Source organism: Schistocerca piceifrons, chromosome X (assembly GCF_021461385.2).
Source record: "Schistocerca piceifrons isolate TAMUIC-IGC-003096 chromosome X, iqSchPice1.1, whole genome shotgun sequence".
In the NCBI taxonomy this organism is placed as follows: domain Eukaryota; kingdom Metazoa; phylum Arthropoda; class Insecta; order Orthoptera; family Acrididae; genus Schistocerca; species Schistocerca piceifrons.
The window spans coordinates 326,131,312-326,158,814 of record NC_060149.1 but is presented as its reverse complement, the minus strand read 5'-3'; the positions used below and the strand labels follow the sequence as shown (position 1 = coordinate 326,158,814).

Here is a 27,503-nt window from a genome sequence, read left to right as displayed (position 1 = left end):
GCCACCGCAGATTGCTGTCCACCCTGTCCGCCGAGTAATTTATGTATATAGAGAATAATGGCAGTCCTATCACACTTCCCTTCTGACGATAAGCTTGCCTCTGATGAAAACCCGCCGTCGAAGACAACATACTGGGTCCTATAACTTAAAGAAGTCTTCGAGCCACTCACATGTCTGTGAACCTATTCCATACGCTCGTACCTCATTTAACAGCCCGCAGTGGACCAACGTGTAAAACGCTTTTTGGAAATCTAGAAATACGGAATCTTCCTGTTTCTCTTCCTTCACAGCTCGCAATATATCATGTGAGAAAAGGGCAAGCTGAGTTTCTCACGATCGATGCTTTCTAAAACCATTCTGGTTCTTGGACATAAGCTTCTCGATCTCAAGAAAATTTATTGTATCCGAACTGAGAATGTGTTCAAGGATTCTGTAGTAATCCGATGTCAGACATATTGCTCTGTAATTTCGTGGATCTATTCTTTTGCCCTTCTTGTATACAGGAGTCATCTGTGCTTTTTTCAGTCGCTTGGGACTCTGCGCTAGGTGAGAGATTCCCAATAAATGCAAGCTAGGCAACGGGTTAATGATGTAGAGTACTCCTTGAAAAACCGAACAGGGATCCCATCCGGACCTGGTGACTTATTTATTTTCAATTCTTTCATTTGTTTCTTTACACCAGGGATGCTTATTTCTATGTCGCCCATACGGGTGTCTCTTCGACATTCAAACGGCGTTATGTTTGTACGATTTTCCTGCGTGAACGATTTCATGAACGTGAAATTTGAAACTACGACTTTCGATTTGCTATCTTCAACTCTCACACCAGATTGATCAACAAGTAACAGGATGGAGGCCTTAGACCCACTTTCCCATTTTATATAGGACCAGTCTTATGTCGGTTTGTCTGCCAGATCTTTTGCTACGGTATGACGGAGGTAGCTGTTGTATGCTCCGCGCACAGATCTTTTCATAGTCACGAATCTCTACTAACCTTGGCTAGTCGTCATTTGCACGTTCTCTTTTGAACCGAGAGTGCGACAGCCTCTGCTTCCTCAGCATTTCTCGGATTATAATGACACCATGATCGCTAATACTCGTTTTTATACTGAAGTTGTTGATAAAGTACGGCCTGTTTGTAGCTACAAAGATATTTCCAATGAATTTGGTCTGCCGAGCAAGCTGCTCAAGACAGTTTCCCGGAAACGTGTTCAAAAGTACATCGCAAGACTGTCTGTACCTCTGCAATGAATCCATAGGTATCCCATCGTGTACTCGGTACGTTAAAGTCGCCTGCAACTAGTATTGCGTTATCTGGGTATTTACGCGCCACTGACGGTAAACTTTCTTTGAGTGATTGTAGAGCTGTCACAGTGGAATCGGGTGGCCTGTTAAAACATCCAACAATTATCATGGTTTCACCAAGACCTGTTATCACGAGCAGGTAATTTCACTGTCAGAGTCAACTCGCCCTGAGTAGGGAGAATATTTTTGTCAACTGCAATGAACACTTCCCCTCCTCTGACCTCTAATCTGTCTTTCTGATGTGCGTTATATGACGCGCTAAATATCTCAGAGCTTTACACTTCTGGTTTCAGGCAGCTCTCGCTCCCGAAAATAATTGGAGCGCGAGTACTTTTTTTCGAGGGCAGGAAATTCGAGAACTTAGTTATGAATGAAGCGCATGCACGTTTACATGCTTACAGTCAACATTCTGGCGATTACACCGGTTAATTATGTACCAGCGTTTCACATTTCCAACGGCTTACTTGCTCTTACATTAATCTGTGATCTTGCAATATTTACCACTTAAATATTTTACCTACACAAATGTATACCAAAAATGGTTCAAATGGCTCTACGCACTATGGGACTTAACATCTGAGGTCATCACACACATCCATTCCCGAGGCAGGATTCGAACCTGCTACCGAAGTAGCAGCGCGGCTCCGGACTGAAGCGCCTAGAATCGCTCGGCCACAGCAGCCGGCAAATGCATTCCCGAAATTCCGTTATTCTACATTACTTGTTGTTGGTGTGGCAATTTTTTTTCCGTCAGTGTATTTTCTAGCTGCCTATTTTCCATTTCCACAATCGATATCAGCCCCCATGTAAACGCACAATTGTTTCTGTAGCTTATTGGGTTTGTCAGGTTATCTATTGTTTCCCATAATATTCGGCTAATGTAGACGGAGTGATTTATTGTGCAGTGAAGGAGATGTAGGAGTAGTAGACTAAGCATGAAGCTGTCTAACTGTAATATTTAAATTATGAGAAATAGCGATCTCGCTGACTAAATCAGAATCTGGAACAGCTGTTTTTCAGACGCCGTTTTTTGACTGGGCTAGCAAATTCACTTTAGGCATTAACATGTAAACACGACAGCGTAAAACCGTTTCCGAAATTCGATTTTCGTATTTCGGAAGATGTTTCACATGTAAACATACTGAATGTCTAGTCATCGGTGGAAGGACATCCAGTTGTAAACAACGGATGCTGCTTTTGTCCGCACAGTATTGAACTCTGAATCTAGGTTCGAAGATGTTCTGGGTAGTTTCTAAAAAAAAAGAATTTTAGGAATGACACTATGCCAAGTGGATTAGTGAGGAATTCAGATCCATTCTAGATATTTTCCAGATAATATTACCTGTTTAATGAGATTTCAATGAAATTATGCAAACTTCACTTATTATGGTGGCTACATGAATAAGTATTTGAAGAAAATAACGTTCACCATCATACTCATAAAATACAGTTCTTGCCTCTCGGTTTCCTTCGAGATGCTATGGCGTTAGCTCTATCTAAATTAATATTCAGTTAAAGTCATCGTGATCAAAAAGCAGCGAATAACGGCTGCTTTTACATAATTGTGTTTTTTTTACTAGTTACATCTTAACTTCTGAGCACCATATACTTAAGATGTTTAAAAGATTATTGTATTTTGTCAAATACGTTTGGAAAACGGCAAAATCTTCATAAAGAACAAATACCTGTCTCGCGTGGAGTGACTGATATGTCATTTTGAATGTACGAGTGTATTTCTGGATGTAATGAATCATACATGATAACATTTTTCTGAAGGAGAATGTCATCCTCAACCCGCTTGGACACTTAAAAAAGTGACTTGTGTCAATCACTGCGAGAAGTCGTCGGGTTAATATGAGACTGCATGACATCAAATGTCAGTGCGTCAATAGAACTTCAAACGAGACATAAAAGAAATAAGGTGCATGGCTGGTTGGTTCTCGGCAGTAAAGGTGGCTTTCAAGGTCATTATTCCCTACCATTAAACCACCTTATATTGCCCTACGTTATTATCTACAATAACAAAGAAATATCATATTGTTCTTCGAAAATATGTGAATCTCAAAGACGCTCAAAGTGCAGCCGTATAGTATATTTTGCCATCCAAAAACCTTAGTTTCATCCCTACGTTAGCACCAGTGAAGATCATGACACTAAGGCCTCCGTGGAGGCAAGTACCCCAATACTAATGATAAGTAGGTTTATTATCGTTGCTTCGATAGAAGCTGCTGGTTACGAACGACAAAACAAAAAAAGAAAAACTGAAAGATAGAGATAAAGTGGACAGTTTCCTTTTCGAATTACAATGAGACGCAGTTTGCTATGAAGAACAAAACTGAGCTAGAGTGGTGATAAATGTAACGAAGAATACAGCTACATAAACAGCCTGTGTACCAACGCTGCATAGCAAAACTGTAATTGTGCAAGTAAAAGGCCTTCCTTATTGTGTGCTGTCACCATAAATTCCTAGACAATGCGTACTGCAGTTGAATATGGAAATACAGAAGTTTAAATATAGTTGACACATGATATGTCGTAGGAAGCAGACGACCATGGTTATAATACAGTATTGTATTGGAACTGAATAGATCGCTTACAAAAAAGTCATACAGCCAGTGAAAAATTACTTTATTACTCAAACTTCTCACTTGACGCCTTTAGGATTTATTTCCATTAACAGAAATCTATTACTTCATCGCAATGCTTGGATTTATATGTCAAGCGAACCTCACTTTTTACTTATAAACGTGTTAAGATCAAGCGCAGTCTCCTGCCCAGAGTCAGTAGGATGCTTACCGTAACATGGATCTTGAGGATCACGAGAAAATCATAGTTGATGTTGTGTGAAAACACCTGTGAGCCTGAGGAGCACAGTCTTCTATGAAATCGCAGGATTTTTTTGTTCCGTGTGCAGTGAAATTTGTGTACCCACTCGCAGGAAAGCCGGTGACAATAGTAAACATGACATCTTTGTATTACTTCACAACATGCAGCGATAACTTTCAGTTGCCAACAGGAGTACAGCAAGTTTCTACATCTGCTCCTACTTCTACAGGGTGTTTCAGAAGTGATAGTTAACAATTCACACATGGAAAGTACAGGTCAAAAGTAGGTAAAAAGCTTCAATAAACATGGGGCCACAAATCAACCGTTGTCGATATACAACACATTTTCTCTTGTGGTTGACCAGTGTCTAGGAACACATGGCATCTCTAAACGTGAAAGTATGTAGGTGTTCGAAATGTTGTCCATGCGTCTAAATGCAACATTGAACTCGTCTCTGAAATGACTTGCGAATCCTCTTAGGCAGTCCTGGGGAATTCTGTAAATGCTGGAAGGTTGCATCAATACGCAAGCGCCATTCCTTAACAGAGCTGGCCTCCGTAGCGTAGACCAGGCATTTGGGACGACCCCACACATAGAAATCCATGGGATTTAAATCCGAAAACCTTGGAGACCATGGCACAGGTCCTCCTCTACCTATACAATGTTGACCATACGTCCGAGTCGGCGCACTCGTAAATAAAAATATGCTGGAGCATCGTCATGTATGAACCACATGGTTAGGCGTTGGTTCAGAGGGACAGAAACCACATGTTCGCTGTCCAGTTAGTCCCTGTGGTAGGAAGTATGGTCCAATTATGCGGTCTTCGAGCAGACTTGCCCAAACGTTCAACGAATAAGGCTGCTGATGTCGTGATACATGTGTTGCATTAAGACTGACATCGGCCCAAATGTGACAGTTATGGTTGTTCAAAATACCGCAACTGATAGATCCTGCTTCATCCGTGGACAGAATACTGCTTACAAACAGGGGATTCAGGATACAATGTTGCTGCATCCATTGGCAGAAATTCTCTCTAAGAGGGAAGTCTGCATTGTTGAGGGCTTGCACTCTCTGGAGATGATATGGATAGATGTAAAATCCGCCACACAGTGCTTTGACTCAGGACAAGCTCTTGGGTAGCAGTCCTTCTTGTTGAAGTACTCGGCGTTCGTGTACAATGCGTAACACTCTTTCCTCAGCATCGGGTGTTATGGATTTTGATCGACCTTCTCGTACATGGTGTGCGAAACTCTCGGTTCCTCTGAGGCGCTGATGTAACCGGCTAAATGTACGCCTGTTGGGCTGCCTGCAGAGGGGAAAAGCTTCTGCATACAATCGTGCAGCCTGAAGGACACTGCCATTCGCCATGCCATACGTGAAGTGCATGTCAGCGTACTCTTCATTGGTGTAACCTCTGTCCATGGTGCCTTCACATTCGTAACTAACACTGAGGCCTGTACGGCACAGTGCAATCTGTTAACATTCCTATTGAATATTATTGGTTAAATGCATCTATTCTTTCAACCGTCCTAACAACTAAAATTTCGATGAATTTGTCCTTCTTATATCCAGACAGGGCCACCGGCTTTGCCGCAGTGGTAACACCGGTTCCAGTCAGATCACTGAAGTTAAGCGCTGTTGGGCTGGGCTAGAACTTGGATGGGTGACCATCCGGTCTGCCGAGCGCTGTTCGCAAGCGGGGAGCACTCAGGCCTTGTGAGGCAAACTGAGGAGCTACTTGGTTGAGGAGTAGCAGCTCCGGTTTCGTAAACTGACGTACGGCTGGGAGAGGGTGCTGACCACATGCCCCGCCATGTCCGCATCGAATGACGCCTGTGGATTGAGGATGACACGGCGGCCGGTCTCTGCCGTCAGGCCTTGATGGCCTGTTCGGGCGGAGTTTAGTTGACTTTAGTTTAGTTTACATCCAAAAAGACTCTGACTTTACCAGTGACGCTCCATGCGCGACTGCAAGCTTTCACAGTGGAGTCAGTTCATGATGCATGAACCTTAAAACGAGCTTTCTTATGACAAAGTGGTCTATAATTTTGAAAATGAGCTGGATCTTTGTCGTCGGAATTCTGTTACTATCGCTTTTGCTATTTTCCGCCTGCAAGCACGTTTCCTAATACTAGAAAAGACTTACATGTCATAGATGACGTCACAGAAACCAGCGGTTCAGTGATTGTGTCACGTGGCTTCAAATATGGAGGAGGCGTTACCATAAATAAATAATGAGACTGCATTCTGGACCGAAGTGTCTGCCGTGTATACGTAACTGTTTGTACAGGAATGCCACATGCATACACTCCGTGGCAATAACTAAAACAGATGAGCTGGAAATCTCCGTAGATTTTCCGTACTATCTCTGCTCCCTTCAATAAATCCATGCTATAGCTTTCGAAGGCTCTATGAGATAGTGCACGGTTTAAACATTACCTGTACGTAGGATGATGCTACTGAAGCTATAATGCTCTGTAAAACTTAAGGACGAGCTAGATTAAGTGACATAACTTTTGTGGCGGTGTTCGTAGCGACAAACACTTGGCTGTAGAAATGGCTTACGAAGTCACCGCCACACTTTTAATAGCGGGCCGACCGGTCCGCTGGAACAGTAAACAGAAAGATGAAACCCCAAACACTCTGATTAAATAAAAGTCAGTACTTATCTTTATTAAGGAAGATACAGAAACACAGTAGTGAACTCGGTGTCTACAGAAATCGGTCTAGTTCGAGTCGGAGCGGCTAGGTCAGCGTCGGCTGACGACAAACAACAACTCTGCTGCGATGAACACACAACTGACTAGCAAGTACACAATTCGGTGGCGAGTATACAACTGAGCGGCGAATACAGAACTGTCCTAGTGCTCGCGACTCCAGCGCTTAAGAAGCCAGAAGCCAGCGGTGGCGCGCGCAGACTTGCGGCGATTTCCTGTATCGCTGGCGCTGCTTATGCGGACGGCGTCCGGACTTTGATGCTGCCAACCTTTTGGCAGCGGGCTCGGTTGGCATTACTGGCTAGGATATAACAATAACATAGTAAAATACTGGGTGGAAATGAATGCAAATGCGGGAGCATGTTGCCAGTGGTCTCCCAGTCATGCATAAAAAGTAGGATGGTAGACGGATTGAGGCCAGCGTGACTATAGCACCAAATTGGTCTGGCTTCGCAACAGGAGACAGTTGAAGGAACGGAAAAATAAAGCGTGTCTCAGTTAGTGAGCAGATGTGATGCATTGTGGTTGTGTTCCTCATTGTAGCATGGCCCGGAGACAGTATTTGAAAGACTTAACACGGGGAAGAATCATTGGAAAAGTGGAAGAAGGAGGAAGTGTGGCGAGGTTAGCCCAGGGGCTTAGTATAGCTCACAGTGCTGTTTCCGTGCATGGGAAGCCTTCCGAACCACAAGCACTGCTGCCCAAAAGAGGTGAGATGAATAACCACAGTCAACTACAGCAACAGATGACCTCTACATTGTGCTACAGGCAAGAATGGAACCACATCAAACTGCGGGTGCAATTGCAACTACATTCAACAGGGCTGTAAGGCACGCAATCTCACTCTCTACAGTGGCGCAAAGACTACATCTACATGGGGGTGGTCACTTTTCCCGACGACCAGTACGTCTGGTTCTGGTGACATCGGCGGCACAGTATGCGGCGGTGCCAAAAGCTTAGGGAGTGTACCAACGAATAGTGGGATCAAATGTTCAAATGTCTCGGTGCACTATGGGACTTAATGACAACGAGACGCTCAGATTGCATGTTTTGTACATGCAAGGTTCTGTGGTTGGACAAAAATATCGAAACACCGCGAGAAAGACATGCTTCAACATAAATGCTGGTGCTAGCCAAACCTGGGTAATTTCTTCAGCACGCTGCAAGTGTCAGTCGTTTTCCGAACAGTGTTCTGATTAGTTGTGAGTGAATTATGTCGGATCTAAGTGAATTCGAACGTTGGAAAATTGTTGGTGCTAGAATGGTGGGTGCCTCCTTTAGCAACGTAGCCGTAGAGTTTGGTGTTTCAAGAGACATCGAATTGAAGATTTATACTGGGTATACGGAAAAAAGACGAAAAACAACAGGGGGACAGCTGTAAAAGTCACCGCAGAGCTGCATGTCGCACTATTGAACCCTGACAGCACGAAATCAAACCGAAGGGAACTTCATATGCAGGGAATTACAGGGAGAGCTGATGTTTCAAAACCACTCATTAGTGGTGCTAACGCCCGTAGTATGAAAACTTGGTGATGAAGCCATAAAACCTGGACTATTGATCTACATCTACATCAACATCTACATGGTTACACTGCAGTTCACACTTAAATGACTGGAAGAGGGTTCATTGAACCATTTTCATACTACTTCTCTACCATTCCACTCTCGAATGGCGCGTGGGAAAATGGAAGACCTAAATCTGTCCGTTCGAGCCTTATTTCTCTTATTTTATTATGATGTTCATTTCTCCCTACGAAGGTAGGTGTCAACAAAATATTTTCGCATTCGGAAGAGAAAGTTGGTGATTGAAATTTCGTAAATAGATCTCGCCGCAAAGAAAACTGCGTTTGTTTCAGTGACTGCCACCCCAACTCGCATATCATATCAGTGACACTTTCACCCCTATTGCGCGATAACACGAAACGAGCTGCCCTTCTTTGCACTTTTTCGATGTCCTCCGTCAGTCCTACCTGGTAAAGATCCCACACCGCGCAGCAGTATTCCAGCAGAGGACGGACAAGTGTAATGTAGGCTGTCTCTTTAGTGGATTTGTCGCATCTTCTGAGTGTTCTGCCAACAAAGCCCAGTCTTTGTTTAGCCTTCCCCACAATATTATCTATGCGATCTTTCCAATTTAAGTTGCTCGTAATTGTAATTCCTAGGTATTTAGTCGAATTGGCAGCCGTTAGATGTGTGCGGTTTATCGTATACCCAAAACTTATCGGATTTATTTTAGTAACCATGTAGATGACCTCGCACTTTTCTTTGTTTAGTGCCAATTGCCACTTTTCCCACTTTTCACACCATGCAGAAATTCGCTCATTTTGTAATTGGAATTGATGGTATGATGATTTTACTAGACGGTAAATTTCAGCGTCATCCCGCAAACAATCTAAGGGGGCTGCTCAGATTATCACCTAGATCATTTATTTAAATCAGGAACAGTAGAGGGCCTATGACACTACTTTGCGGAACGCCGGATATCACTTCTGTTCTACTCGATGATTCACCGTCTATCACTACGAACGGTGACCTCTCTGAGAGGAAATCACGAATCCAGTTACATAACTGAGACGATACTCCATATGCAATGGAAGAAAGTCATTTGGTCAGATGGGTCTGGTTTCACACTGTTTCCAACTTCTGGCCTAGTTTACGTCCAAAGAATGAAACACGGTAAGTGTTCGCGATAATTCTGGCTGCCGTACCGTGCTAATCAATGGGCCCATTGTTACTTTGCAAATTAGCATTACTGAAAAGGTTTATGTGACCATTTTGGATGATCAGATCCATCCCATGGTACAGGTTTTGTTCTCCAATGGTGATGCTGTGTTCCAAGGCGATAGGAACTATGTTCATATAGTTCGCATCGTCCAGGAATTGATTTGTGGGTACGAGGATGAATTGTCGCATCTCCCCAGGCCACCACAGTCATCATATCTCAATATTATTGAGCTTTTGTAATCTGCTCCGGAGAAAAAGGTATGTGATCGATATCTACATCCATAATCGTTACCTGAACCCTCCGGGATTAAAGCTAGAAGATTCCCTTGAAAACCGCACAGGACCTGTATTTAACCATTCCGAGATAGCTGGAATCTGTTTCGAGTGCCAACGGGATTCCTACACCGTATTAGGGATGATAATGTGTTGTGTTTTTGGTGATTCCATATTGTTGTCCAACCTTGATATTTATTTACTTCAATTTTTATAATTTCTGACAATAACAGGAGGCAAAGCTTTAATTAAAAAAGACGTAAGCTTTAGTCCCACACCCGTAGATGAGGTTTCGCTAGTTGTGACAGAATGTGGTACTAGGACTGCTTTGAGATAACCCGTGCGTGTGTCTGAATGCTGTGTTGGATGAGCACTACTCGTAAAGGACTGGTAATCAGATTCCAGTACCAGTGAGACAAAGTTATTGCTAATGCACGAACTTCATTCTGGGAGCCTATGTAGTCGAGGTCGCCAACGTCACGGCTGTCCGCTAGTGTTCGACGCGTTGCACCCGCTGTTTGACCTGGATCTCTTCTTGCCTGTTGCGAAGTGTAGCGGTCATCTGCTGCTGTAGTCGACCGTGATTGACCACCTCCTCACCTTCGGGCATCAGTGCATGTGGTTCCAATCGCTCACTATATACGTAAAACAATTCTGTGAGCAATGCCAAACTCCTCGGCTAGACTCGTCACACTTCGTCCTTATTCCGGTTTCCCTATGACTTTTCTCCGTGTGAAATGGTACAAAAGTTGCCGCTGGGCCATGTTGTAATGAAGGACACCACTACAGTGCACTGTAACTGCCTGCTGGTTGACACACACTGTCTTCTCCTGTTTCTTCAAGTGCCTTTTGTTGCGGCGCCAGCCCCATTCGACGCTATAGCCATGTTTATCTTACGCCATGTTACGATGTAACGTCTAGATTTCTGTGCAAGATTGAGAGACCTCTGGCAACGTGCTCCCGCACTTCCATTTATTTCCCCAAGGTTGTTGATATGTGATGTTAATTCATCTATGTCGTCCTAAATTTTGCAGAGATGCTTATTATGTCTTGATCGTAGCTACGTTTCTATAACATAACTAAAATAAAAGAAACTTCATTAGACTGCTACCAACAACATGAAATCCACGATACTAAAAACTCTGTCTCCATCTTAATTATAGTAGTCATTAGTCGGATAGGTAAAATGAACTAACGAATGTCGTATAAACATCAATGCGTTGACGATCTGTAAAGCAGGGTGGGATCTATATTTCAATTTTTATTTATTCTTGTAAACATGTATGATTTATTATGGTACGGAGACTGGTTCTCAGCTTACCTATTAAATATTTATGAAGATTCCGGGCAGCCTAACAAGCAGGGTTTAGTGAAAAATCACTAAGTTCTTTGTTTATGACAACAAGTTTCGCTGTTTAGTGCCATCAGCAAGTCATATGCGATGTCATTAAGGTAATGTCCCTTCCCATACGCTCTCTCTATCTCTCTCTCACACACACACGCACACACAAATAGACTTCTGGTCTGGCTGTTTCTTACCCTTAGCCTCATGCTTCCTGGTTTACTCTAAATATGACTGTTTGACTATTGATTTACACAGTGTAATACCGGTCTTATGTAGTGGTTTTTTGCTTAAATCATTTTCTTTCGCGTTTTTCAGAATTGGTTTAACGCATTTCTTAGTCGTTACTTTCGTGGATATGCACGAATTTACACTTTTTTTAATCTTAGATAACGTATATTTTTGTGTTATATTCTTTGACGATCAAAGTCTGGTGCATGGTTTCATTGTGCTACCTTGTCTGTGTGTGCGTGCTTTGGCATTCAAATCATACGAGGCTATTGTGATTCAAGTAAGTAGTCATCCAAAAAGTGGTAACGGATCCCACACGGATTCGCATTAACGTGACCACCATCTATATTCGACGTCGACTTGCAGTAACTACTCACAGACAGCATGTGCCAGTACTAGTAGTGGACGACAGATAAAGCGTGTTGAGGGAACGCGGAAAAACAATGCAGTCGTTGTCGTAATGCGGAAACGGAGCGATTTGTCGGACGTCCAAATGGGCATGATCATTGGCTTTACGGCCAAAGGGGGAAGCATTACCGAAGCGACTATGTTTGTAAACTGTTCGCATACCGCCGTGGTTGAAGTACACAGTGCGTGGCAAAATATCGCTATCCAAAACTGGCGCAGAGGCAACTGTGATGCACCACGGGCCATAGACGACAAGGATGAACGACGGCTGCGGAGACGTGTGCGAACTAATAGAATTGCAACTGTTGAGCAACTAACCGATCAGATGAACCAAGGGTCTACCAATAGTGTCCCCTCAACGACCGTTCAAAGAACGTTGCTGCGTATGGGCGTCTGCAGCAGGGGTCTTGTTCACGGATCTATGCTGACTGCTGTTCAGTGGCGATGAAGCCTGCAATTTACATTACAATAATACAACATGACGTCCATATAGCGGCGACAGGTGACACTCGGAAGGGTCTAGGTCGGAGGGGAAAGCGTTATGGTCAGGAGAATGCTTTCATGGCATTCCCTGGGTGATCAAATAAGTTTGGAAGATACATTGGATCAAAGGAAGTATCCTTGGGGCCATGCCTGCCCTTAAGTGCAATTTGTTTGTCCACAGCACGATGGCATCTACTAGCAGGGCAGAGTAACGTGCCACACCAGGAAGAGCACCAGGAATGAGTTGACCGGCGTTCCCTGGTCAACGAACTCCCCAGGCTTACATTCAATCGAGAATCAGCGGAACATCTTGATCGGGCTGTTCGCACCGCGGATCATCAACCAAGGTGCATAGTGAAGCTGGTCGCGGCACTGTAGTTGGCTTGGCGGCAAATCCCTGTCCGTACCTTTGAGATCATCATTTACTCTCTACACTTTTCGCAGCGGCAGCGCTGCAAGAGATAGTTTTCACGCTTTTGACAGGTGGTCACATTAATGTGAGTCGACTTTATCGAAAAGTACAAAAGTACATTGTAGCTCACTTGTAAGGAAAGTTTTCATGAAGGTAAGATAAATGAAGCTCCTATTAGATAAGATATTAAGGCAGAGTAGACTTTTTTCTGTGTCATCAGTCTTCTGAGAGGTTTGATGCGACCCGTTAAGAATTCCTCTCCAGTGCCAAAATCTTCATCTCAGAGTATCACGTCCTCAGATATCTGCTGTATGCATTCTAACCTCTGTCTTCGCCAACAGTTTTAGCCTTGTACAGGTCCCCGTAGTACCACAGAGGTTTGTTCCCTGAAGTCGTAATGCATGTCCAATCATCCTGTCTCTTCTTCTCGTCAGTGTCTTCCGTATGTTCCGTTCTTCGCCGATTCTGCGATGGCCGTCCGCGGTGGCCAAGAGGTTCTAGGCGCTTCAGTCCGGAATCGCGTGACTACTACGGTCTCAGGTTCGAATCCTGCCTCGGGCATGGATGTGTGTGATGTCCTTAGGTTAGTTAGGTTTAAGTAGTTCTGAGTTCTAGGGGACTGATGACCTCAGATGTTAAGTCCCATAGTACTCAGAGCCAGCCATTCTGCGATGAACAATCTCATTCTTCATGTTATCAGTCCACCTAATTTTCGGCACTCTGCTGTGCCATGTAAACACTTACCGCCTTGGTACGTCAAATGGCAGATAGGCCACTAAAGGCAATTTTTTGTACTTTGCGGTTAATTTGGGTTATTCAGGGATTACTTTCAGTTATACGCACATATGATTTCTTTGTGTATGTATCATGTTTTGTAGTCAGCTTTCCCGTTGTGTACTGAAGTTCAATGACATGAGTGGTGTCACTGTAGGAACAATATAAACCCATGCTTTTGGATAAACTGTGTGGGTATTAATTGTTCCTTTTACTTCCTGCCAAGACACATGGCCACCTATATTTCTTTGTGCTTTATAATATTTATAATACCGGTGCCGTATGATGGTCTCTCAGTGAAACCTGCCTAGTAATAAATGTTTTTCTTTAACAGCAAAAAATGACTGTAAGCACTATGGGACTTAACATCAGAGGTCATCAGTCCCCTAGACTTAGAACTACTTAAACCTAACTAACCTAAGGACATCACACACATCCACGCCCGAGGCAGGATTCGAACCTGTGACCGTAGCAGCAGCGCTGTTCCAGACTGAAGCGCCTAGAACCGCTCGTACACAGCGGCCGGCTGTTTAACAGCAGTTCATGGTGATCTCGAGAATACCATGTCCTATGTAATTGAAAATTTGATAACTCATAAACATTATCAAGGTATGAACATGTTATGCCACCAGGACGCAACATTCCACTTCCTCATATAACCCAGAACTATAGGGGGCGTCATGGATGGGTTAGAGTGGGCTGGGTAGCCCATCGAAAATTTGTTTGGTCCACCCACTGACCAGCCCCCAAAAAAGACGGGCAACTTTCGTAGTCAAAGTCCAAAGTCAAACATTATTTTATAAAATTGAACTAATTTGTATAAAGCGATGAGCACGTGGCGAACCGCTCTGGTAATTTGTTAAATTTTGTATTGCCCCATAAGAAAACAGAGAAATAACAGAAATATATTCGAACTGAACTTTATGGCGACTAAGTCAATGTCCATACATCAATTGATCCGTACTTATTGAACAAAAAGCGAACGAACTAGTCGATCGATCTATTGAACAAACGGTTCTTCCCCAGTTTCTGTTTTGGCTTTGTGTGCGTGTTTTAAAGCCTGCATTAAATGTTCAGTTTTCGCGATCCATGAAGTGAAGTAGAAGAAATTGTGTGTGATGATTAAATGAAAGCAGCAAAAGAATTAAAATGGTTGGGAAATGAAAAACGCGGTAAAAATAAAAGTAAAGATTTATTTTCCATTCCTAGCCGTGACACCAGGAGCTTTAATCCGTCTGCTTCAGTTTGTGATATATTTACGAAACCTACTGTGAATCAAAACAACCTCTATTAAGGTATTTTTCTTTTCGCTTGTTTAGAAACAGAAAAAGAGATTTTCAGGCTGTTACAAAATTCATCCATCGCTGGAACATAGACTCATTAATGATGCTGCATTTTGTTTTGTCTGTCTATTTTTCCGCCCCCAAACTTAAAGTACGAAAAGCGAATCGCTTGGTTTTGTAAGTGAGGGTTTTAGTAATTGGAAAAGAGCAACAGAATATAATTCCAGCTTTAAGCAGCGTGAGATCAGCTACACATACAAAAACTCTGTAGCTGTTTGGGAGTCCTTCAAAAATTTATAAACGATAAAGAGAATGAATCAGCTGCTGTTCTGTTAAATGAAACATGTGCTCTAAAAGGTCAAGAAGACAGAAGATGCGTAGAAAACATGAACTTCGATACACAGCGCATCATGGACTAGCTCGAAGAGTTCATAATGATTTCCTTCAGGGCAAAGATTATGATATTGCTGCCGCAATCAACTTAGTAGAATCTACAAGGCACCATTTCAACCGAACGCGTGAATCACACTCAGGTTCCACTTCTGTTTGAAAAGAAAGTGTAGATGTGTCAACAAAAACAGGTGCTAATATTCCCACGGACTCTTTTTCTCTTGGTATAATTCGAAGATTGCCAAAATATCTTGGGGAATATGTTCGTGATTCGCCGAATAAAGGCAGCCTGGAACCTGTAAAAACTACTTATTTCAAATATTTTGTATTTCATAACGTTTTACATACAATAGACAGCTAACTTGAGAGACGTTTTATTTTCAACTCGGGAATAATTAAAGGTATCACTTGCCTGCAGTCTGGAACCGCAAGACCGCTACGGTCGCAGGTTCGAATCCTGCCTCGGGCATCGATGTTTGTGATGTCCTTAGGTTAGTTAGGTTTAACTAGTTCTAAGTTCTATGGGACTAATGACCTCAGCAGTTGAGTCCCATAGTGCTCAGAGCCATTTCAATTTGAATCACTTGCCTAAATCGAAAAAGCCAAAATTTTATGGATAAGCAAATGTTACTGTCGCTGGCACAAAATTATTCTTGCCATACTGAATCATTGGAGGCACAAATAAAGACAGTAAAAACTCTTATCTTAATGAACAGCAAACCAGACTGAAGATTGACAATTAATTTGCTGCTCTGCCGATAGCTTGTTTTTAATGGAAAGAAAATATCAGGCTATGTAGATTTAGCGGACGGTTGCATAGAAAGTGACTGTAGTAAGGTAGCAAAAAACACCGTTGTATTTACGGCCACAGTAATAAAAAAATGGAGATGTTGTAGAACTGAAATATTAATTATATTACTGTCTCTTAAGTCACTATTATTATTATTATTATTATTATTATTATCATCATCACTATTTACTTATTTATTTATTTAAATTAGTGCCACACAATTTTTTTAAAAATATTCTCGTCCAACGCGGAGTGGCTTTTGAGTCTACTATTGTACACTTAAAATACCAGCAAAATGACAGAATCAGTCACTGCTTTTATTATACAAGTGCAATGCATTTCGATGGTTACTCCATGATCTTCACTAGCACAGATTCAAATAACACTGATTTACATTCCGTCTGCAAGCAAGAAGTGAAGTCATCGTTATGCTTTGAATCTTCTTCCAATTTTGTTTGCATCGAAAACGTTATCCATGTTTCTAATAAAACTTTGCTCATTGCTGCCACTTTATAAGGAAATCAACGCTATTTGCTAGCATGAGCTATTTCATATTACGGCAACGAGAGAGACTTTTCAATGAGGCGTAGGACACAAGATGATGCCCTTGACAAAAAGAAAAGATAGAAGCTCAATTCGCTGCCAATATTGCGGACGTAATCGCTCTATAAAATTTTATCTCGTTGATACAGGTACATAAATACACAAAAGAACTACTTTGTCAGGTCACATAAATGTGACCAGCTGTCTAAAGCCTGAATAACCACATTTTGCAAACCGAACTGCCGCGAGATGTACAGGAAGAGAGTGAGTGAGATTCTGGAAGGTATCAACAGGTATGTGCGGACTACAGTGCCTTGGCTAACTGCGCTAGGTTTCTCGGCTGAGGATTCATGTCGCGAACAGCCCGAATGATGTTGTTTAAATCCAGAGAGTTTGATGAGCAGGGGAGTACGGTAAGCTCATCATGGTGCTCTTCGAACAACGCACGTACATTGCGAGCTATGTGACACGTGGTATTGTCCTGCTGGTAGATACCATCATGACGAGGATAAACAATATGCACGTAGGCGTGCACATGGCCCCAAGGATAGATGCATACATGTGTTGTCACGTTGTGCCTTCCGGAATGATGATATCACCCGTGGAATGTTACGGAAATATTACTCAGGCCATAATTCTCCCTTCTCCGGTCTGGACTCTTCCGACGATTGTAGCAGGTTGTTTGGTTTCAGACGCCGTTGGAGCATAAAAAGTGATTCATCTGAAAAGACCACATGTTACCACTCAGTGGACGTCCAGTTACCGTAATGACGTGCAAATTCGAGCCTTCGTCGCCGATGAACAGTAGTCAAATAGGGAGCATGAAGCAGGCGCCCGGTGCGGAGGCCCATACGCATTAACGTTCTGTGGTCTTTGAGGAGACATTTGGTTTATCTGGGCTATTAGTTGCTCAATAGTTATTCGTCCGTACACATCTCCGCAGCCATCGTTCACCACTGTCATCTATGGCCCGTGTTGCACCACAGTTGCCCTAGCGCCGGTTTTGGAAAGTGCCATTTTACCATGCATGGTATACCAAAAAACACAGCGGTACGCGAACAGCTGACAAACATATCCGTTACGAAAAGTCTTCCACCGTTGGTCCGAAAGCCAATAATCAAGGCCTTTTGGCCGTCAGGTAAATCGCTCCGATTCTGCATTACGACTAGGACTACATGACTGCACTGCTTTCCGTGTCCCCTGGACAACTTCTATGTTCCCTCCACTATCAGTGCTGCCATCTGCCATCTGTCAGTGGTTATTACACGTTTGACGTCCAACACATTAATATGACTGGACAGTGTATAAGTTTACAGTGACTATAAAAACACAGAACACCTACATAAACTTTATTTGCATCGAAACCAAATTTGGCACTGCGTGATATCTATTATAATAGATTTATAGGCGGAATTGAGCAAGGTGTATAAATTAATCCTTTAAACTATATTTTGTCCTTCATATTTATCCACGTAAACTCGATGTTAGGCCCGCCTGTTTTATAAACTGGCCCATCAATATGACACAGGCTGTAGGCGCCACTGCCTATAACTGACTTGAGGGAGTAAAGACATATTCGCCCACACACTTGATATTCTGAGGCTGTCTCCAGCGTTATCAGGTGAAACGTAGGCACATAAACATATGATATTCATCACAGCTTAGTACCAATGTAGGAAAAATTACGAAGATTTTATCCTAATAAAGTTTTTAGTGGTTTTACTAAATCATTACAGTACGAATGCTGGGATTATTTCTCCAACAGGGCTATGTCCAATTCTGAGCTACGCCCTAGTCTGTCTGAGCTGGAGTTCAATCTCTAACGACCTCTGTGTCGAAAGACGTCAAACAATAATTCTGTTCTTCCGCCACCTATCTTACTATTGGACGTGGAAACCGTTTATTAAATTTTCCAAACATTTTGTGCAGTGAATATATGAGCACGCGGTGCGGTTGCGAAACGGTGAGTCTGTTGAGGACGGGACGTCAGGGTCTGGCACCTACGAGTAAGTGGGTGCGCTGGCCTGTTTGCACAGGCGCGCCGCTGATTTCATCGGCTGACAATCTGATTCGTGACTGCCGTTTCTTCGCATGACCGGCTGCTGCGAGATGCTGCTCACCCCGCCAGTATCTCTGGCTGGAGTGTGAAGAAATGCGCTGCAGCACATACTCAGAAGCCGTTATTACTCCAGCAGCTGCTATTTCAACAAGCGCGTCTTGTCCGTGAGTCGAATCACATCTGGCAATAAAACCAAATTATGGGTTTTGCTAATGCATAACACGCGCTCGTTGAACTTGTGTTATTGGCCTGATGTTCTATGATTCCGACAATGTCCTTCATAGTTTTTATCAAGAAAGCCAATGACTGTCAAGCAAGTGTTGGAATCCAAAGACGATATGGTAGTGCGCACTGCATTTAGGGATACACGAACGATAAAAATTCTGGGTTGCCTACAACGGCCTTGCGCTCATCCGTATCTGCAGTACGAAGTACACTCATCTGTAGCCTCTCGGTATTAGAGTGTAGGAGTCTAGAATAACCGGGACTGGACTAACATTTTTATGGATAAGCGTGAGATCACTTTTAACACCGGAGGATTGTAGCCCATGCATTAATGACTGGGACTTAGTCACCAAGAAGGCGTGGAAATCAGAACGCGAATTGATAATTTTAACTGAGATACAGTCTACACAGCGGATATGCATGGAATTTTACGCTTAACAACAAGAATAGAAATTGGGAATTATTTCTTAATTTACTTTTATTGTACGCTTGACAGTATCGTGCTTGTCGCCTGCGACGTTGTATGTATGGGCCACAAGACAGAACTCACTGGAGAGTGAAAAGGAGGGGGTATGGTCAATACAGAACTTCCTAGAAAAAGAAAAGGAGGGGGTATGGTCAAGAAAGAACTCTCTGTAGATTGCTTTTTCAGACATTGGGAATTCTTTCTTAATTTACTTTTATTGTACACTTGACAGTATCGTGCTTGTCGCCTGCGACATTGTATGTAATGACCACAAGACAGAACTCACTGGAGAGTGAAAAGGAAGGGATGTGGTCAGTGCAGAACTCCCTAGAAAAAGAAAAGGAGGGGGTATGGTCAAGAAAGAACTCTCTGGAGGTTGCTTTTTCAGTATTCAACTTTTCCCAGTGAGTGATAGAGCACGCTCTGCTCATGAATCTTCAATGACAACGAGTCTCACTGACAGAGGATGGATAGTTACCACAGTTCCTTCATGGATCTCTAAAAGTTACTGCCTCATTCTGTCTTTACTTACCGAAAAGAGCATATAAACTGTACGTGCATGAGCCGATTGGCTCTCAAACACAGCTCTCACATATTAGACTCATATATTTCTTGGCCGGAGCAAGCCATTTACCACATCTGAACACTGCTTTTGAGTCCAACGGAGTTGTATTTCGAAAACGGCAAATTTTGTTGACTGTTTACATGATAGATACCGTGGGTGGGATACAGGGAAGATCGCTGTTAACTGAGGACATTGCAAAGCTCCCTGAGGTATTATTAATGTACGACGGGAATTTAGGTTGTAAGATTCGTGACTGCATCCTACACGCCAGTCACGAAAATTTCGTCCTCAAAATGAGGAAGGGAAGCACCAGCCTCCTAGAAACACACCACACACCAGCGATCGTTACCCTACAAAGCTACATATTGAGCTCCAAAGCACATGAAAGGTGTCTGTACTCTCAGCAATGACGGTGAATACAGGACGACGACTTGTATTTGAACGACAGTCTCGATAATAGCCTGTTACTAATTTCTACAGTGCGTCATGTATTTTGCTTCCTAAGAAGGGTGGACGTGGGTGTGTCCAACGAGAAACAATGAAGAACCAACAATAGGTAATGAAGATAATTAAAGTTCTTCTGGGTTTTGTACCGCGTCATTGGATAAACTACTTTAAAATATAAACTGAAAACCGGCGTTTCGGTTGTATTACAGCGTTCTTCCTCAGGGCAAGATTGGCTTTACAGGAGGAAAGGTGCCTCATTTCTAGATTCTCCCTCACGTCATGATCATGACTAGCTTATTGTAGTCTAGGACCAATAAAGCTCCAGTAATGTGACGTATTGATACCGACTGTTTGTAATACATAGGGCAGGTTTCCTCCTATAAAACTTGTCTTCCCCTGCTGAAGGCCGTTGTTGTAAGACGTTGATTGTATCGTTTGTATTTTAAAGTGTTTTATACAGCGATGGGATATAACACCCCAAAAAATTTTAATCATCTTGACAACCGGCCGTGAAATACTTCGCTGTTATGTCACTGGATAATCATTTCTGGAAGAACACGGAGCGGTGGGGGTAGCATTATAATAAACAAATTGTTTTTCATGGAATTCTCTAAGATCAGTTAATCTGTATGTAAATTGCGCCCTTGGCCGACTAGGCTAAAAATCCATTTTTATAAGCAGATGCACACGGACCTAGCTATTACTTTCTCTGTTTAGAGTAGGATATTGTAACAAGAAGATGTGACTTGACATATGATTAAGTGTCTGCAGATAACATAAAAGTATTTCGTATTCTTACCTATTCGACTATTCGAGAATTGAACTTCTGCGCTACCGTACCATTATCTCGGTCGCCGTGTTCAGTATATGATATTACCGGCACGTGTCTTTCAGTGGTTGTGAGGAGTGCTTCAGAAATTACGGAAACTTATTAGAACCTACCTGTGTCACGTCAACTTCTTCTGGCCACTTTGTGTATATGCTAGCAGACATTCGCCGTAATGACATTCGACATAGTAGAAGTATTTACTCTGAAAAATTCCGTATGTCGCTGGACAAGAAATATTAGTTGAAACTGCATACTTCATATAACAAAAGACGACCGATAACTACCGAGCGACGTGGCAGAATGGTTAGCACTGTGGACTCGCATTCGAGAGGACGATGGTTCAAATCCACGTCCGGTGGTCAATGTTTAGGTTTTCCGGTATTTCCATAAAGTGTTTAAGGCAAATGCTGGGGTGATTCCTTTGAAAAGGGCGCGGCCGATTTCCGTCTCCATCCTCCCGTAGTCCGAGCTACTGCTCCGTATCTGATGACCTCTTTATCGATGGGACGTTAAACTGTAATCTTCGTTTCTATTTTCGAGCCATAACCCGCCCCGCGTCGTGCCAAGTACTCTGCCGCACACCAGCATGCGTCGTAGCGACAAACAGTGACCGGCGCGATATGACGTAGCTGCGCCTACGTGCCAGCGGCCCTCTGTTTCGTCTCGCTTCGCTTGTGAGAGCTTTCGAGGACTTGTAGACTTTCCTTCATTAACTTTCATTTGCGTAAATCTTGTTTGGTCATATGTCAGCCTCTTGGCGTACCGTGCTTGCTCAAGGATCGACAGAACACTTCAAACTCTTTTCTTTCTGAGGCGCGGCCGCAAAGCTCGGCTGCACCATTTTAACGAAGGACATGCCTCGCCGTTCAAACAAACTTCCTGGCAGTTCCTTAATCTCTTCTACTTCTAATCCTTCCTTTTTCACTAAAAAAAAAAAAAAAAAAAAAAGAAGCGGTCCTTAGAAGAGATCGTCGGATATGGACGTTTTGCTGCTGCGCCGCTTACTATAAATGAAAGTTAAATTATTTGATATTTGGGATTATAAACGCACATTTTAGTATTATGCAGCATCCGCAAAATCAGTCCTGTTTTAGGTATTCAGCTAGTTGTCAATAATCAGCTACAACAGTTAATCATAGCCTTAGGAATCTGACAAACACACGATTCGCAAAGCGTCGTTAGGATCATTACACGTTCTTCTGGCTTTTTCTGCTTCATATATTGAGACTTTCGTGATTTATTTATTTTGACATGAAATTTCTGTGACAAGTGTACTATATGTCTGTAGCTTCCTCTCAACCACTCGTTGAAGTCCTTACTATTTGCATTTGTATATGTCGCATGTTCAATTTATCCTTCATATGGACTGCTCTTTTTTCCATGAAATTTAGAAACATTTAGTATTGTGCATAAGAATAACAACACTCAGCACTCAATAAACATTCAAATTATCATAATAATTATAAGAATTAAAATTCAAGAATGGTGAAGTGTTTCCAGAAGCCACATAGCTCTGTGAAGGTGCTTTATGATACTTCGAAAAACGAATGAGTACTCACCATACACTGCCGCGTACAAATGCTTCACTAAAAGACGACTCACATCCTCCATTCATTTCAGGTCGGAGCGATGTTGTTCAGTATCCTCTATGTTTCTTGATATCTCAATAGACCCAGAAACTATCTGAAAGACTACGGTATAACGGTGAAATCACAGCGAAAGCAATGTTTCCTATTTCTCATCATTATGACAGGAGAAATATTTACTCAAACCTAGGGAATTACACTCTAAAATCATTAAAATGTGACAAATGTGATTTTATCCAACTTGAACTGGATGAAAAGGTAAATGAAGATAATTTTTGAGACTGATCACTAGCAGTGGTTGATGAAAAAAGCAACTGGTGTATGTGAGATAGCTGAACTTAAAAGTCTCCTATTTGAATCGTTTTCATGGATAAACATATGTAACAGTGCAAGTGCCTTTTTTTGGCGTTATCTATCATGGGCCTTTGGTTGTAAGTGAAAAGAATCATAGAAAATCGACTAATCATTCGGTACTCCGGTTACAATGCGAAGACAGAGGAAACGAAGAGTTAAAACACAGCCAACAGACAATGCTTCTGCGAAAAGAAATCATCGTTCGTTTGTGCTGTGCAATATCATGAGCCATGCAGACACGTTCAATACGCAACGTTAGTCAGAGTGAAATGTGGCATTATTGTCAGGCTTTTCCAGAACAAGAACTTCAATTTTAGTCGGTCGAAACGGTCAACTAACATTCCACAGTGTACATTTCAAATGTTCATCTAAGCTGATGTTTCGTGAGGTTCTCTTCGATTGTCCCTCAGTCTGTCACACCCTCGACTCTACCAGCCTCCTCGACCCTCTTCCTTTCACACACACATATATAGACACATAAATAATCAGTTTATAGCTCATATTCTAAACCAACCGATTCAGATATGCTTGTTTACTTCGTTCACCGTGGAAATAACTATTGAAACTCTTTCGAACGAACGCTGCGTAACTGAAATTCCTTCAGTTTTTATGAGAGTTAAGATTATAAACATAAATATTGACTTTTATATTTCCTCGAGGCAAACCATCGTATTCAGCCATGATTAATATCGTAAAAATTTTGTGAATCTTTAAAGGTGCGCATGCTTAAGGTGGGTGTAGCCAGTACTTATTTCTGCCACCTTATAGCAACAAAGGATCGATTTCTATTAGTTATATAAATTTAGCGAACACCAGCCCCGATAGCTGTACGTGTTGTAGCCCCGCTTCCAGGAGGCGTAGCTACGCCGGCCCAGGATCGAATCCACCAGACAGATTAACAACGAGAGTAAGGTCTGTCAGCCTGCATGTGGTTATTAGTCGATTTTCCAGATCCGACTAGCTGAATACGGGCCAATGCCCAGGTCCTGTCGCAGTTACACGATTCACAAACGTTTACAAAACTTAAGGGACAGGTGGGTGGGGAGGGGGGGGGGGGGAGGAGGCGGGTAACGGAGTGGTGACAGGAAGGGCATCCGGCCACTCCTTAAATTAACAATGCCACACCCGTTAGTAACCATGCCGACTCTGCGCTGATGTGGGACATTATTACGTCAGTTATCATTCCATTAAGAATGACACAATGTCCATCACTTCAAATTCTGATGTGCAAAGTGTTCATGCAACCTCAAATATTAAGCATATTCTTTTAACCAGTTTTAATTTTGTCTATATTTGGAACTAAATTTTTATTTAATTTTTAATCAAACATGGTTCATCTATTATTGTGTGGCATTATCACTGGTCTCTAAGTAAAAGAAAACTATTTCCTGGCAGAGAACGACCCGCCAGGGTAGACGAGCGCGCTAACGCTCTGCTTCCTGGACTCGGGTAGGCGCGCCGGCCCCGGATCGAATCCGCCCGGCGGGTTAACGACGAGGGCCGGTGTGCCGGCCAGCCTGGATTTGATTCTAGGCGGTTTTCCGCATCCCGCTAGGTGAATACCGGGCTGGTCCCCACGTTCCGCATCAGTTACACGCGTCACAGACATTTGAAACACGCCCGCATTATTTCACTATTTACACGAGACGCAGACAGTTGGGGTACAGTGATTCTGTACTGGGAGGTACGGGGTAGCGGCAGGAAGGGCATCCACCCATCCCTAACACTAACACTGCCAATTCCGTTGTAACCACGCCGACCCTGCGATCCCTTCGAGACTATGGCGTAAGCGAAAGAAAGAAAGATAGAAAGAAATTTTCTGGCAGGGAACGCTACATCCTAACAAAGTATGTATAGTTAAAAAAATTCTTTTCCCTACAGACCAATGATCATACGTAAAATGGATAGGTGAACCATGTTTCGTTCAAAATAAAGCAAACATTGATGGAAAATAATGACAATACTTTCAGTTGTATGTATTAGTTTTTATTAATCTACGACCGGTTTCGGTGGTACAACTCACCGTCTCCAGGTCTCTAGATACAACATACATATCCTATATCATATTACACATAAAAATATTTACTTTTTTAAATGATAAAATGTTGACTGAACCAATTTTAATTATATATGTATGTGTGACCCATATAGTATTAAAAATGCAAGACATCAACTACGGAAAGTGTTTCCACTGTAAAAAATTTGTAATAAATGTTGGAAAACTAAACAGCCTATACGGTAGGTATATATGGTTGTCGAGGACTATCTTCCTCTTATGCCGATCACACAACGCTGTCAAATGCTGTTGTGTCAATGTGTCATTTGCATGGGATGGAACAGAAACGTATAAATAGAACAGTTATATTCAGTCTGATTAGAACTGAAACGTATGTTAAAAAGCTGTTCACGCTGGGTAGAGTATTATTTACTATGTAACATGCTACAAGTGGCTATCTACGATGCTCCACATACTTCGTCTAATTAATGTAGGTGGAATTTCTATAAGCAAGGTATATTGTAAGAGTGAGATCCTATTAGTAACAAGGCAACACAGAGTAAACTGTATATCCCTCACTGGATACGGAAGTTTACATCAACCTACAACTACCAACACATGCTGTATTTCTGTCGTACATGATACATTTTTATCATATAGGAGACCTTTTTCGGATTAACACACCCTTCGAATTATTTACTTCTTTATTACGTTAAGCCAACGGCCTAACCGCAGTGGTAACACAGGTTCCCGTCAGATCACCGAAGGTAAGCACTGTTGGGCATGGTTAGCACTTGCATGGGTGACCGTCGAGGTCTTCCGAGCGCTGTTGGCGGGCGGGACGCACTTAGCCTTTGTGAGACCAATTGAGGAACTACTTGATTGAGAACTAGCGGCTCTGGTCAGGAAAACTGACGACGCCCGGGAGAGCGGTGGGCTGACAACATGCCCCTCCATATCCGCATCCTGTGATGGCTATCGAATGAGGATGATACGGCGATCGGTCGGTAACATTGGGCCTTATGAGACCTTTTCGGACGGAGTTAGTTATTACGTTACATTTTGTTACATGGACGAGATGGAATAATGCTGTTGCTGAGTAAGTGTTTAAAGAGACCAGACAGCTAAGATCGTGTCTCCTAATCAGTCCCCCACCCTCAGGACAGAAGAGTGTACCTAATCTGTCTGCGTATAGAACAAATTTTGTGTGCAAGTGTAAGAAAGTATTCTAGGTGCATTGCGTGTGTCTAAGGTGGAAAATAGGAACCACCTCGGCATTTACCTAGTGCAGAAGTCCCTAAACATTTTTGACTCGTAGATGACGTGTTTCGGGTGAACCCGCTGCCGTTCATATATTGAAGTTTTACAAATTCATCAACTTCAAATGTGTTTTTTGACAACTGATACAGCGCTACTCACTTTGATAGGTTTCAGTGTAGAAATGAATAGTAAAAAACGTACAAAATATAAGTTCTGTAAAAGGCGTCAAACGCAAATCTAGTGAAATTGAGACATACCTGCTTTCAATGGGAGAGATGAGCCTGATACTTTATTAGCAAATTTTCAATTAGGTTTAACCTTAAAACACCTTTTCAGTGATATCTACATCCATACTCCGCAAGTCAACTGACGGTTTTAAGCTATCAAAAACTTACTCGCAATACTTAATAAAATAGTATAAGTAACGGGTTTTTTTGACTGAAATCAGAATTTCTGACATCCGCCACTAAACTGTACCTAGGTTCTTCGTCCGTGTTTATGCCGATCAGTAATTTTTGAAATGTGATGTCTGTTTTTTAAACTGTATGGATTGATAACCGAATGTGGTATTTGCATAGTCCAATCCAGTTTCAAAGTCCGTTCTTAAACGACATTTAAATGTTGAGCGCAAATTGAAATGTCATCATCCCGACCCCTTGTCTGGGAAACTGGAAAAATTCGGACTGTCCAAAGTTTCACTTCGTTAGTTCAGTTATGGCAAGACAAGCTGAAATGAAGGACTTCGTGCTATTAGATCAGGCTGCCACATTGTAACTACAAGTTAATTTCACTATATTTAGAAAACGTACTTGTTGAGTAAGAAATGTTTGGTTTCCAGTTGATCAAATTTTCTTTCAAACCTTGAGTTTTAGCATCCCTAAACTCTGAAACATTCTCAAAATGTGAGAAAAATATTGTCAAACATAAGCCTTTTAACACCAGCGTACTTCGGTGCGAAGGAGTAATCGATCAAAGTTTTCGTCATTTTCTTCACATTACAGCGCAAATAACCTAGAATTCAATGCGTTGCTCCGAATTTTGTTTACTGCTTTAATGACAAAGTGAAGAGACTAATCCAATCTACCATTCAAATCTTTAGTAACTAAGCGTTGTCAATGCATGCCACAGTGCACTGCAAACAAACTGGGTACATTTCGTTTTAAATGGCTTATAAATCCACTATAGTACCCAACCATGGTAGGTGTTCCATATGC

General features: G+C 42.4%; 1 protein-coding gene and 1 pseudogene across 2 annotated transcripts in view; one reads left to right on the top strand and one right to left on the bottom strand.

Moving 5' to 3' along the window:
* LOC124722496 (protein Wnt-16-like) overlaps positions 1–27,503 on the bottom strand; it is a 766,358-nt gene that overhangs the window by 144,449 nt on the left and 594,406 nt on the right. The window lies entirely within an intron of this gene.
* On the top strand, positions 25,746–25,864 carry LOC124723774 (annotated as a pseudogene).